Here is a 14667-nt window from a genome sequence, read left to right on the forward strand (position 1 = left end):
ACTTTACACAGAACCCGGAAAACAACACAGATCATCTCACAACACAGCGCGCCACAATTCGGAATATGAAACTGTGATTTAAAAGCAAACAGCAAGATTGTACATTTCGTAAAGTACTTTTATTTGACTTCAAATGTTTAGAGAATATTCAGCGATTTGCATTTGTCTTTGCCGTCGATCCGCAAAAGTTCATCTTGAGTCACGGGCTGTTCCTTTGCGGTACACAGGGTGTTGGTTTATGATAAAAGAAGCACTATGGTCGCACTGATAATCGGAAGGCTGTTCCAACAACGAGGCATTAGACCACCATAATGGTTGGTATGTTGCTTCTAGCCGCAAGTACGGCGTAAGGGCATATTGGTCCTTGGCGATTGTCCCATAAAATGGTGAGGGTCATGAAGTTGTTTAGAAGTAGCTGCACCTGGCAGTTAAAAAATCCATTGGCCGGGGTCTGAAAATCGTGGCATTGACAGTACGGAAGTACGTACCTGTTTTAAAAAACATAAATTAGTCTCACCAGCCGATCTTCATTAAAAATATTCATTTTATTTATTAGGATGTGAAACTATTTGCTAGCGGGGATAGTGCAACAGAGTATGTTAACTTATTCCCATTAACCCACCCTCTGTCCTCTGCCTTTTTCAGAGCCCTCTAAGCAACAGGGGACCAATTCGGCGGTGATAGTGCGCGGTAGAAAACACTATGTCACATTGAACGAACAAGTACAACTTAACCGGGCTTTAACGCCACGCTATTGTTATTATATTTCGGTATAAAATAATCTAAAGGATTACTTACATTATATTGGCATTTTCATTGTCTAAGCGTAGTGCAGTCCCAAAATACGACTCCGTCTGTGCCAACGATCTTTCTCATAGTGATATAATATATAAAAGTGGTTTTGTTTCAGAAATTTCATCCTTATCGTGTCTTACGTTTTTGCAACACTCCTTCAAAAGAAGTCTTTTAGCACGATCCCTGTCTGTCAAGGTCAAAAAACAATAGAACCTTATAGTGCGAGTCGTGGGCCTCTCCGGCACGCGAGCAAAAAATGGAAGCAGCTGACCTTCACTGTAAACAACCATAAATTCTTAGTTTGCAACATTCTGTGTACAGCCATCTCTGAGAAATTGCTTTTTACACTCCATCTTTGTATATTGTTTGCGTGCTAATAAAAAACATTGTTAAAGGGATGTTATGGTTCCAAGTAAAACCGAAAAACCCCTGAAATTCGCCAGTTTTGGTAAGCTAAGCAACCATAACTCGCGCCACCACCGTGCACTGCTAAGACTAACACCCAGGACATCAAAGATGACATCACAAATGTCATTGATGACATCACTGATGACATCACATGTGTATGTACTTTTCATGAAATATGTGTACAAGGGATTCTTATTATAATGTTGCGAAAAAAGTGTCATGGATCATTGCAATAAATATCATACCCTAATTAGTGCTTTGAACGATGCATTGATATAAATAGCATTCTATTATGGGGTTCTATCTAGTATACTAAGCTACTAATGCAGAAACATAGCATTGTGTGCAGCGTACAAGATGAAGGTATAATATTCGTAATGTTAATATGTTGAATAATTAAATGATAATTGTTTTATTTTTTGTGTACTGTGAAATATGTAATAAGTAGCTAATAAAACCCATGTATTACATAATTGCATTACTACAGAGAAAACACAAAGAGACAAGAACACATACCAATATACATATACATAGGGTAAATAGCAGCTTTGAAACAGAGAAATCATCATTTATTTGCTTGAAAATAATGCTGTCTTTAAAGCTTGTGTCTTCCCCTATGTATATGTTTCATGTGATGTGACTGGACCCTAAGGGAATTACTATAAGAACCTACTTGTAGGATACGTCTACAAATAAAATACAATTTTTAGTTTCTGACTGTTACTGAAGAAAACCATGTGGCCTAAGTATGTCAGCAAAAGAAAAAAGAGTGAGCCAGAAGAACACTTGCGGTGTCCTGAAATGTTCGTACATAAAGAAAATGGGGGTGTTCTGAGGACGTTGTCCGTATTGTTCGCTGGCAAGTTGCATGTGTTATAAGAACACTGGCGGTGTCCTGAAATGTTCGAAAATAAACAAAATGGGGGTGTTCTGAGGACGTTCTCCGTATTGTGTGACTGCTTAGCTGTATGCAATGAGGGAATGGCACAGAGAGTGAAGTGGAAATGGTAGAAGGGCTGTCCAAGAGTTACGCGGTCCGTGGACACCGCGGCTGTCTGTGGACAGGGCGTGCTACATCCGGGGTTTTCCTGCAAATCCAGCATGGAAAGAAGACTGTAGGGATCAGCCAATCAGATGTTGAGGTTGTGGATTTGTGTTTAAAGAGACTGTGTTTAGTGAAGATGGCAGAAGTGGAGAAAGTCAGGGTGTTGGTGCTCGGAGATATGTTTGTGCATGGTTTACAACAGTATGCTCAATGCAGGCATGTTGCAAAGAATTTTGATGTTAAAGGAGTGGAGGTCGTGTGGAGCACTGTGCCTGATTGCAATGTACAGGGAATTGTACAAGTTTGTGAAGATATGGGCAGGATCAACAGTCCCCATGTGGTAGTTTTGCACTAAGGTGCTTTCCGTTTGGGCTATGTCAGTGCCCCTACTTTGTTGGCAGATTTGGAACACTTGGTTGAAGCAGTAATGAACATCCTTCCAAATGCCAAAATAATTTTTTCTGGATTACTACCTAGGGCAATGTAGGACAATAGTTCAGTTTTTTGTCCTCAGCAAAACAATGCTAGGTGTGTAATCAACCGAGGCATGTGTGCCTTCATGCTTAGTGCTGGTATGTTCTTCTGTAATAATGAGAATATGGATTCCAGTAATGCTGTTTATTTTAAAGAAGATGGCATTTCCTTATCTTTTATGGGAAATGCCATGCTGTTTTGGAATGTAAGGGTTGCTTTGGAGAAGGTTATGTGAAGATTTTAGGAGTAAAGTAAGAAAAAAAGAAAAAAAAATACAAAATAACAGGTGTCTGTCAAGCATCTGCAAAAAAAACGACTTGTCAGAGCCAACCTCAAAGGGGAAATGGGGCACACTATTTAAATTTACATTCACCACGGTCAAATTTTCGATATGTCCGCGGACATGGCGGTAGTCCACGGACATCGAAATCACTAGCTAGGGGTTCAGTATGTTCTATGCTACATGTATATAAAGTCAGGGATATTATGGTTAAGTTGTGCTAATAAAAACATATGAAATTCAGTAAAAAAACGTTGTTAAAGGGATGTTATGGTTAAGTTGCGCTACTAAAAACCTATGAAATTCAGTGAAAAAACTTTGTTAAAAAGGGACGTTATGGTTAAGTTGCGCTACTAAAAACCTATGAAATTCTGTAAAAAAAACTTTGTTAAAGGGATGTTATGGTTCAAAGTAAAACCGAAAAACCCCTGAAATTCGGCAGTTATGGTAAGATAAGCAACCATAACTCGTGCCACCGTGCACTGCTAACGCTAACACCCAGGACATCAAAGATGACATCACAAATGTCCCAGAGATAAGCAGTAGCTGATGTGGGGTACCAGTGGTCTAGGGGCCTAGCGGATGGCCTTGTAGACACACCCACTGCCTACTGCGCACCTCTGGCGTCAGGAGTCATGGTGGTAAAATACTGCAGAGCGGTCCCGCATGGTTCTTTGTTAAGAACACCACGTGGTGTCTCCACGTGCGCACCACACATGACGGGAGCTAAGCCATATGTGCCTTCAACAATAATATATAGGTACTGAAACTGGAGCGGTCAAGGAATGACAGCCATGCAAACAAAACTAAGGCAGGTGAGATAGGAAAAGAGTGAGGGAACGGAAATAGAAGAGGGACTGCGGAATTACAGATGGAGTTCAATGGACAAAGAAAAGCACAGAGCCATTGTCACGTGGGGGAAACTTTAGGGAGTGAATGAGAATCTTAGAGGTAGAGAAGGCCATAAATTGCTGATCATCTTGTGTCGCAACAAAATGCTTTAAAGTATTAATCGAAATATTCTATCATGACACCTTTGAACTGGTGGACGCTATTCTCCACCAAAGGGGTTCAGCAGCCATCCCCAAAAAACCCTCAAAATAATCACTGCAGGCGCCAAGTACCTGACACTGCATTGTCCAATATGAAGCCTGGTATGGCCCACCCGCACAGGAACAGTGGATGAGGGCAGGGGGGCGCACCAACTTATCTCGATAGAGACCTGCGTCACGGAAAAGGTAGCATGCCGGGTGGGTGGGAGGCGGGGTGCTGCGCGTTGTCTAAGCCCTGTATATTGCTGAATACAGGCATCTTTTCTTTAATGGAAGAAAATGCACAGTAAAACAATACAAATACTTGCACCACCTGACAGACAGTGCAAAATAAGGTCCTATAGGAGTAGGACCTGCTTCCAGCTGGCATTAGGAAACTGACCATTGTACACATTAGCCCCTGCTATTGCCTCCTCAGACCTGTTACTGAGAGAGAGAGAGAGAGAGAGAGAGAGAGAGAGAGAGAGAGAGAGAGAGAGAGAGAAAGAGAAAGAGAGAGAGAGAGAGAGAGAGAGAGAGAGAGAGAGAGAGAGTGTGTGTGGGTGTGTGTGTGCGGGTGTGTGTGGGTGTGTGTGTGCGGGTGTGTGTGGGTGTGTGTGTGTGTGTAACAATTCTGGTTGTAGTTGCACTTTACATAAGTGTCATTATATATGGCTTATGTGTGACACCTTATTGAAAACTGTGCAAAACACTGTGACATCCTCCTCCTTTTAAACAATGTATAGAAGGGGATGGCTATAGCACAGAGAGCCTCTTGGGATCACACAAATGCGGGGATAAGACCAGGGACTCATGTTGTGGGGTCAGGCTTTTCAGCTGTAGTATCCACAGGGTCTCCCAGGAATAGAGTGTGCAAAAGAGGAGGGTCATTGAATGCCAGGGTAGGGGATACGTTGCTGCCCTCACCGCAGGATGTCATCCTGTCACCCAGTCCCAGCTCACTTTCCTCTTCGCCGAGCTGACACATACTCATTCCTGGAGATCAGTCTCTAAGCCTAGCCACTCACTTTTGGGGTCTCTGTCAGGTGGCCTCCTTGTCGCCCCACCACAGGCATGATCCTCCAACTAATCCTTCCGGACAGCTGTCTGTGGCAGGACCTAACATGCAGGGGGTCTCCCCACTCTCTATTATGCTAGTATCAACTTCCCATTGCCACCTCCAGGAACGTCCTCCTCCTATGCCGGCGCCCACCTCTGACCCACTCTGTACTTGCCTCTCCGCCTCATTCCCCTTCCCCGTAGACTACTTCCACCTTTACTTCTGGATGTTCTCCTTCAGCTGCTGTAGACTCCCCTCCAGCTGGATATTCCTCTCTATTGCCTGTCCTTGCACCTCCATTCCCTGTCCTTGCGCCCCCATTCCCTGTCCTTGCATCTCCATTCCCTGTCCTTGCACCTCCATTCCCTGTCCTTGCACCTCCTGCTCGTTGTACTCGTCCACCAATCTTTCCTCCTTCTGCTCTTTCTCACAATTTTTCACCTCCTACTCCTCTCTCTCTACCTTCTCTCCCCGACCTTAAACTCTCTCCCCCCTCCTGCACCTTCAGCACCTCATCCTGAATCCTTTCCTACATTTTGTGTTCCCTTGCAACATTATATGTTTTACTGACCTCTGCAACTGTTTTTCACTCTCCCCTCTGCTTCTCTGCTCTTTTTCACAGTTTTTACTGTTCTCTTCTCCTCTACCTTCCCCTTTCTTTTTCTTTCCTCCCCCCTCCCTTAATTTATCTATGCAATTACTCAATTGGAATTGACGCTGGACCTAGTATGATAGTAACAAATGTTTGTCTCCTCCGCCCCCGTCCTATCTGTGTTTTAGCTCTTGCACTATCTGAAATGTCGCCAGGCCGAGTACGATAGTTAATTTCACATTCTTGTTGTTCATGGCCTTTAAGAATGTTTTTGTATGTTCCTTTGTTCCCTCCCTTGTCGTGAAGAGCTTTCAAACACATTGTGTATAGGTGTTATATAAATAAACTATAATATCATATCATATCCGTCTTTTGCACCTTCAGCACACCCTCAACCTCCATCTTCAATTTCACTTTCAAAGCCTCCTCCTCCTCTTGAACATTCAGCACACTCTCAACCTCCATCTTCAATTTCACTTTCAAAGCCTCCTCCTCCTCTTGACCCTTCAGCACACTCTCAACCTCCATCTGCAATTTCAGTTTCAACGCCTCCTCCTCCTCCTCTTGACCCTTCAGCACACTCCCAACCTCCATCTTCAATTTCAGTTTCAACGCCTCCTCCTCCTCCTCTTGACCCTTCAGCACACTCTCAACCTCCATCTGCAATTTCAGTTTCAACGCCTCCTCCTCCTCCTCTTGACCCTTCAGCACACTCCCAACCTCCATCTTCAATTTCAGTTTCAACGCCTCCTCCTCCTCCTCCTCTTGACCCTTCAGCACACTCTCAACCTCCATCTGCAATTTCAGTTTCAACGCCTCCTCCTCCTCCTCTTGACCCTTCAGCACACTCTCAACCTCCATCTGCAATTTCAGTTTCAATGCCTCCTCCTCCTCCTCTTGACCCTTCAGCACACTCCCAACCTCCATCTTCAATTTCACTTTCAAAGCCTCCTCCTCCTCTTGAACCTTCAGCACACTCTCAACCTCCATCTTCAATTTCACTTTCAAAGCCTCCTCCTCCTCCTCTTGACCCTTCAGCACACTCTCAACCTCCATCTGCAATTTCAGTTTCAATGCCTCCTCCTCCTCCTCTTGACCCTTCAGCACACTCCCAACCTCCATCTTCAATTTCACTTTCAAAGCCTCCTCCTCCTCTTGAACCTTCAGCACACTCTCAACCTCCATCTTCAATTTCACTTTCAAAGCCTCCTCCTCCTCTTGACCCTTCAGCACACTCCCAACCTCCATCTTCAATTTCACTTTCAAAGCCTCCTCCTCCTCTTGACCCTTCAGCACACTCTCAACCTCCATCTGCAATTTCACTTTCAATGCCTCCTCCTCCTCCTCTTGAACCTTCAGCACACTCTCAACCTCCATCTGCAATTTCAGTTTCAACGCCTCCTCCTCCTCCTCCTCTTGAACCTTCAGCACACTCTCAACCTCCATCTGCAATTTCACTTTCAATGCCTCCTCCACCTCCTCTTGAACCTTCAGCACACTCTCAACCTCCATCTGCAATTTCAGTTTCAACGCCTCCTCCTCCTCCTCTTGAACCTTCAGCACACTCTCAACCTCCATCTGCAATTTCACTTTCAATGCCTCCTCCTCATGCACCTTTAGCTCATTCTGCACACCCAGCTCACACTACTGCTGAAACTCCTCACACCCCCTACTGCTTACTTCATATATTTATAGACCCAGCTGATCCCTCCCAATTGACAGGGCTCTCGTCTATGGCAGACACATATGTATGTTTGTGATTCTGGGCCGAGGATTGGTAATGCAGTGAGTACACAGGTGGACTTATCATGCCTGCAACCCCGCTTTTCGCTTGGTGGACTGAGTCTATAGTAGGCTGATCTGCCATCCTGCGCATGCATGGTAGAACGTGGAGGCTGTTCTCGTGATAGAGTGAGTGGTTATGGGCTAGAGTGCCCGCTGGAGCAACATTCTCATAAAGCCTCAGGTTAGTAACTCTTGCACCCATCTATCTCAGTTCTGCATTATTGCCGTACACGGTGGTGACCTCTCTCTCACTTCAGGATAGTTGCATAATTGGTGTTTCAGAAATGGAAAAAGGGCTCAAATATGTTCGGGTTGCTTTAGAATGTGCTTTGGTGCTTTGCATGTCAGCTTTATTAAACCCATGGTTCTGCTTTGAAAGACATCAATGCGCACTCCCTCACATGTTGGTCTAGAACTAAAGATTCAAGCAGGGAAGATGTCTTCTGGCAAATGGGAGACTGCAAAATCAGGACACGAGCAGTGGCAGAATTGTACCAAAGAAAGTAGCGGAACTGTGGTCTCCGCAGGGGAGAGGGTTGGCGGAAGCTTAGGGCAACATGTGACAGGTGTTGTAGCTGGGGGATTGTAATAGTCTAAGTGACTAGTATGTAGGGACATGAATGGACAAATCCTATGTACAGAATGGTGGATATGGTTGTAAAAAGTAGAGGAAGGGTAAACAGAAAAAAATAAAAGTAATGGACACCGTTCCCGACAGCTCCCGCTCACTTTGATTACTGGACACAAGGGTTCCAACCCCGACCTCTCCACTTGACCACATTTTCTAGTTAGGGGACCAACTACTTCACCCCAAAAGGCCTCATTTTCCTTAGCTGCTCAAACTGAGATCCCCTACAAGTGAGTCAGTTTAATTTGCACTATAGGATATTCAAACAAGCTAAATCATGTATGCTTAAAACACACAATTTCCCCAACTAGAAACCTTCCCCTGACGTGTCCTCCTCCTTGCCCGTGCCCTCTTAAGCCCGCTTGGACATTAATCACTAGGCGACCCTTTCCCCGTTGCTGGGAAGCCGTGCCCAGTGTGAAATAGGTCCACGCTTGACATATGTTATGTTGTGTTAATATGCTTTAGTACTGCGCCGACTCACCCACTTGCTAGCTTCAAAGTGATGCCCTTTGTGCTTAATGTATTGTGCCTGCACCTGGGAAAGCTGAACTTTAATCTGCTGGGCAGCAGAGCAAGACCTGAGGGTGAAGTAAGTGAGAGGGATGGCGGGGAAGGTGTTTGCAGACGCAAGGAAGGGGAACAGCGAAAGGAAACACTTTGCATTAGTCTGGATGTGTGTTAGTCCGCTATCACAGACAGAAGCGATGCTGCAGAAAAGAATGGGCTCAATTGATATATGCATTGGGAGTGCAAGGCAGCCTTAGACTACTAGGAATGTGACCGTGGGAAGTGTTGGGTACGTGCTCAGGCAATCCTGCTAGAAATGTAGGGTTTAATACCGACAGTTTCTATTTATGGTACCGGAGGAACATTCCAGAATAATAGTTCTGGGTAAAGCAAGCTGACCCCAGAAGGCGGTGTGAGGGGTCAGAAAAATGAGAGGCAGACACAAAGTTGTAATATTCTCATTGTCAGACATTTTTATTAAGAAGAAATGGGTTGGATAAAGGTCTTTCTGATCCTATCCTAGGAGGAGTTTCCCTGTCTAGGAAACTAAGATTCAGTCTGTGTCAAGTCTTTAAAACGTATAAAGTGTCCTTGCGTTCAAAACATTCTAATCTGACCCTCACACTAGAAAGAAAAAACTAAGGGTGCAAGGAAATGTCTCTGACTTATGTTTAGCAAAAATTGCTCTTAATCAACGTACATAGGTAAATCCAACAGACGTTTATTTTCCAAGGAGATATACCCTTGGATCCAGAGGGTGTTTCCCTTCCCCAGGATATTTCAGTAGGATGGCAAAAGTGTCTCTTTCAAAAAACTGTTTTTTGATATTACAAAAGTATCTTTGTCCAGCCGTTCCTTTGGTTCTGTATACTAGATTTAGAAGGTTCTGGGGCAAACAATACATTCCATAACATTCAACACTTCCTTGGTTTCTTTGTACTGGATTCACAAAAGGTCTTATTCATATGATACATTCCACATTAAGCTTTCTTTAACTGCTTTTCTACTTCTTCTTATTGTACTCCTCTTCTTCGTCTCAGTTCTGGAGGCTTTATGGGAGCTGAAGTCCGTAGGTGTTATGGGATTTCTAAAATTATGTTTTTTAGAAGTCTTAGTTGTAGAATCATCAGAAACAGAAGAAGTCATATGTGTGTTGTCAATTTTTGGAATCTAACAGGAACCCTATTAAGAGTGACATGATGAAAGGAGTTTGGGGTTCTACAAAAAAGGGGCATTTGTGGGATGTCATCAAGAGTTGAGGTATTATACGATACTCAGGAGGAAGGGGAGGCAGTATTTCGTCTGATGGAGTCATCGCCTCCCCCCAACAGCTGTCTCCTCCCACGTGATCTTCTCCCATATATCCACCCCCAGGGTCAGGACCTGTCCACTTGGGAGGAGGCCACTGACGGGGAACCAGTGATGACTCCTCCGGATTCATCACAGTGATCTAACCCAAGAGTAGGAAGTGTGAGAGGTGCACATGAGGTGCATAACAAAAGGCATGGGAGTGGGAGGGGCAAAATGAATCTAGTAACTGTGTTCTGCCTTTGCCCCGAAAGCTGAAGAAAATGAGATTTGGTTTCATGTTCTTCTAATGATGACTTCCGAGTTCATTCCTTAATGCAGAGAGCCAAAGTCCGCGGGATCGGGAACGGGCTTGCCGGCTGCTTCTGATCCAATGATAAGGAGGTGTAATAAATAGTGGAGTGTAAAGGAGTCGCCTCTCTGCGGTCCATTGAGGACTATGATCCCTTATTTACAGTAGTATTTGGTTTTCAATACTTGGAGACATAGGATGCTTGTTCGTAGCTTTTTACCGGGGGGCGGGGACCTTTGGGCGTAGTATCCTAGATGGTATGACGTTGTTACATCACCAGTATATTTTTTTATTCGTTTTTTGCCGAAAATATTTCAATTAAAAGTCTCATTGGAAAATATAGGGAGGGTGTGTAAAGGGTTAGAAGGGGTAGGAGGTGGGAAATAAAGAGTCAATAATAGTTTTTTCGAGAGAAATAAATTCAGCAAAAAACGGCGGATGCAACAACATAGATTCTCCTGGACACAGTAGTTCCTTGACCTCATTAGTAAGATGGACAGACACTACCGTATAGTCCCGTCCTGATCTTCTCGCTGTTGTGCTGATAGATGTCAGCGTCCGGCACCTGTTTAGTGTAGACATCTTCCTCTCCTACACACAGGCCTAAAGGTTTTTGAGAAAAAGCACATGACAATGCATTTTACTTCTTAGCACATATTCCTTCTTTTTTTGCTGAGATGCACCTAAAATCACAGGGCAGGGGATAGTAAGGAGGGGGCCAGCACATGTGGGCCTATCCATGTGAGACTATATCTCACTTGTGATTACGACACCTGGCATTTGACGCTTGACCTCTCATAAGGAGGCAGTATTCGGGCATGTGAGGCTGCGCATTGCTTATGGTCACTACACATGGCATAGGATGGCACTATTTACCTGGGCACATGTGGCTGAACTTGCCATACATACTGCTTCCATCCAAAGCGCTGTACATAGCACACATTTACATACATTGTTATTATTACCCAATCGAAATTGGTACTCACTTTATCGACCTCGGACGGATGAAAGGCTGAGTCCTGCTGGCTGGTATTGGAACCTGTGACCTGCAGGTAAAACACAGATCACAGCAACGAGCGCTTAACCGCTGAGCCATCTTACCAGCTGAATGTCATGAGGCTGTATTTAGTATGGTATGAATATACCTGGCTTCTGATACTTACTGGGATAAGCTGTTTTTATGGGGGTGTCAGTGGTCATGCATGTACCCCTCACCAAACCATCCCATCCTTTTTTTCTTGTGTCCTGCACTGTATTCTGAGCCCCGGAGATGTGCATCTGGTATTACCAGTGAGCGGGAACGGTCGGGAGCGGTGTTCCACTTCTTTTCTTTTTTCTTTTACCATTCTTCTACCTTTCACACCCATATTCAGCATTCTATATTGAAGATTTGTCCATTCATGTCCCTGGGCAAATGTAAAGTTGTAATAGGAGCCTTAGCTACTAGTCACTTAAGACTATTGGAATGCCCCGGCTGCTACACCTAGGCACATGTTGCCCTATGCTTCCACCTACCCTCTCCCCTTCTGAGACCACAGTTCCACTACTTTTTTCTGTACACTTCTAGCACGATCTTAGACAATGTAAATACTGCAGGCCCTGATACCTTTTATTGGGCTGTGAATAACATGCCAAGACGGTACAAGGCAAAACACGGAGGAGTTCCACAGACCCAGTCAGGTGACGTAAGTAGATTATCACCAAAAACTGGGAAGGTTTGAAATAATCTTAAACACTGTCCTCGGCTTCCTTCCACACCACCCGCGGGTGCAGGCCATATGCAAATCAGTCTGGTACTGCCACCAATTGGGGGTTGTCCACCTGAAACTGCTAGGCCACGCCCCTTTCACACGAAATTCAGATGTGTTTCGCATCTGGGCATACCCTCTCCCGGACAGGGAGACAAACTATAGCCAAACACATTGATGGGAAGAGGTTTTTGAATTAATCTTAACCACTGGCAGTGCTATGAGAAACCTTCCACCTCACCAGGATGGGTATACCCAGACGTAGATCTCTAGCCTTTGGCCTAGAGAGCCCTGGTGCACTCCACTGATGATGCCCACTGAAGCTGAAACATGTCTGGGGTTGCTGGCAGCCCTGTGCAGAAAAGAGCAGATCAGGCTCTGGACTGCCTCAATTATGGTAGGGCCAATGCAGATTTGCATATGGTCTTTCCCCTTCTGTAATGACATGGCAGACTGAAAATGTATCGTTTGGAGGGTTGCCCCATTGCACCGCCAGTGGTTATGATTAATTTGAAACCTTCCAGCCATCAACTTTCAGTTTTAAAGCGTGCAATAGATAATGCATCGTCTGTGAGATATGCGTCTGCCTTCAATAGCAATTTTCAAAATAAACAAAAAGTCTTCATATGTTTTCATTGGGGTTTGCAGGACTAAGAGAAACTGAGAAATCCTACGGCGGGCATGTGCACACTCACATATGCCAGGTGCATACACACATGCCATACATATTCACACATCTCTCCTTCGTAAAAAAAAATACATGTACATTTTCGAACAAAACATATAAAGATATACTGCTTTTTAATGTAAAGTTGGTCATTTTTGGAACAAAATCAATATTTATTGCAAAACGTACAAGCACTACTATATATTTTTTTAAAAGCACAAAACAAATAATTAGGTAGCTAATTAAGACACATGGATTGGCTCGGCTGGAAAGAGGTAGTTAAGTAAGATGCATAGATAGTCTAGGCTGCAAAGAGGTAGTTCAGTAAGATGCATGGATAGGCTAGGCTGGAAAGGGGCAGCTAAGTAAGATCCACAGATGGGCTAGGCTCAGAAAAGGTAGCTAAGTAAGATGCATGGATAGGATAGGCTGGAATGAGGTAGCTTAGTAAGATGCATGTATAGGCTAGGCTGGAAAGAGGTATCTCAGTAAGATGCATGGATAGGCTAAGCTGGAAAGAGGTAGCTCAGTAAGATGCATGGATAGGCTAGGCTGGGAAGAGGTAGCTTAGTAAGATGCATGGATAGCCTAGGCTGGGAAGAGGTAGCTTAGTAAGATGCATGGATAGGCTAGGCTGGAAAGAGGTAGCTCAGTAAGATGCACGGATAGTCTATGCTGAAAAGAGGTAGCTCAGTAAGACACATGGATAGGGTAGGCTGGAAAGAGGTAGCTCAGTAAGACACATGGATAGGCTAGGCTGGAAAGAGGTAGCTCAGTAAGATGCATGGATAGTCTATGCTGAAAAGAGGTAGCTCAGTAAGACACATGGATAGGCTAGGCTGGAAAGAGGTAGCTCAGTAAGATGCATGGATAGGCTATGCTGTAAAGAGGTAGCTCAGTAAGACACATGGATAGGCTAGACTGGAAAGAGGCAGCTAAGTAAGATCCCCAGATGGGCTAGGCTCAGAAAAGGTAGCTAAGTAAGATGTTTAGATTGGCTAGTCTGGAAAGAGGTAGCTAAATAAGACCCATGGATGGGCTAGGCTGGAAAGAGGTAGCTAATTAAGACACATGGATTGGCTGGGCTGAAAAGACGTAGCTAAGTAAGACACACAGATAGGCTAAGCTGGAAAGAGGTAGCTAGGTAAGACACATGGATTGGCTGGGCTGGAAAGAGGTATTAAGTAAGACACATGGATAGGCGAGGCTGGAAAGAGGTAGCTAAGTAAGACACCTTTTAAAAGGACTTAAAGAGGTACAGGTAGACTAAAGTAAGATAACATGGACAGATGAAATGACTGAAGGATTTGAAAAATTAAAAATGGCAATTCGTGCAGCTCCTGTGTTGGACTTCAAGACTATCATGAAGAATTTTACCTATTTTCTCATTCAAATGGAGAAGTTATGACAGCAGTCCTCACACAAAAAACGACATTAGGATATGAACACAAATCATTGGCTTACTATAGTGGGATTTTAGATCCAGTAATGAAAGGGCATTACCCTTGAAAACAAACATTAGTTGCTGCTGCATTTGCTATTGAAAAAGCCTTGAGTACTACAATGGGGTGTTCAGTGACATTATTTGTTGAGCATGCATTGTTTGCTATTCTAGAAAGGTTCAAAAGTACATTGACTATACAAAGAGCATCAGGATACGAGATAATTATTTTGAACCCTGCAATCAAAATTGTTAAATGCAGAACAGTGAACCCAGCAACATTCATAGCAGAACCACCAGGATAGGTCGACTATGTACCTGACTGCACAATGTATACTGAGTTTTATGATGACATTCCCTGTGTTAGAGAAAATGCTCTCTGAGGGGTGCAAATTCTCTTTATTGATGGTTCTTCAAATATTGGCCAAACCCCTGGCAAAAGGCATACTGGATCAGCAGTAGTAAAGCTGAATCGTGATGGTGAAATTGAAGTAGTGACAAGGACGACATTGCCTTTGCATTGTTCAGCACAGGCTTCAGAATTAGTGGCGCTTATCGCCATACTCCAGAGCACTCAGGTTTGTCACGCTGCAACAGGAGGGG

The 14667-nt window shown here is 44.1% G+C and overlaps 1 protein-coding gene across 2 annotated transcripts in view; it reads left to right on the top strand.

Moving 5' to 3' along the window:
* Positions 1-14667, top strand: part of NYAP1 (neuronal tyrosine phosphorylated phosphoinositide-3-kinase adaptor 1) — a 664093-nt gene that overhangs the window by 533896 nt on the left and 115530 nt on the right. The window lies entirely within an intron of this gene.

The sequence above is a fragment of the Ambystoma mexicanum genome, chromosome 1p (genome assembly GCF_040938575.1).
Source record: "Ambystoma mexicanum isolate Mex_15411 chromosome 1p, UKY_AmexF1_1, whole genome shotgun sequence".
Taxonomy (NCBI): domain Eukaryota; kingdom Metazoa; phylum Chordata; class Amphibia; order Caudata; family Ambystomatidae; genus Ambystoma; species Ambystoma mexicanum.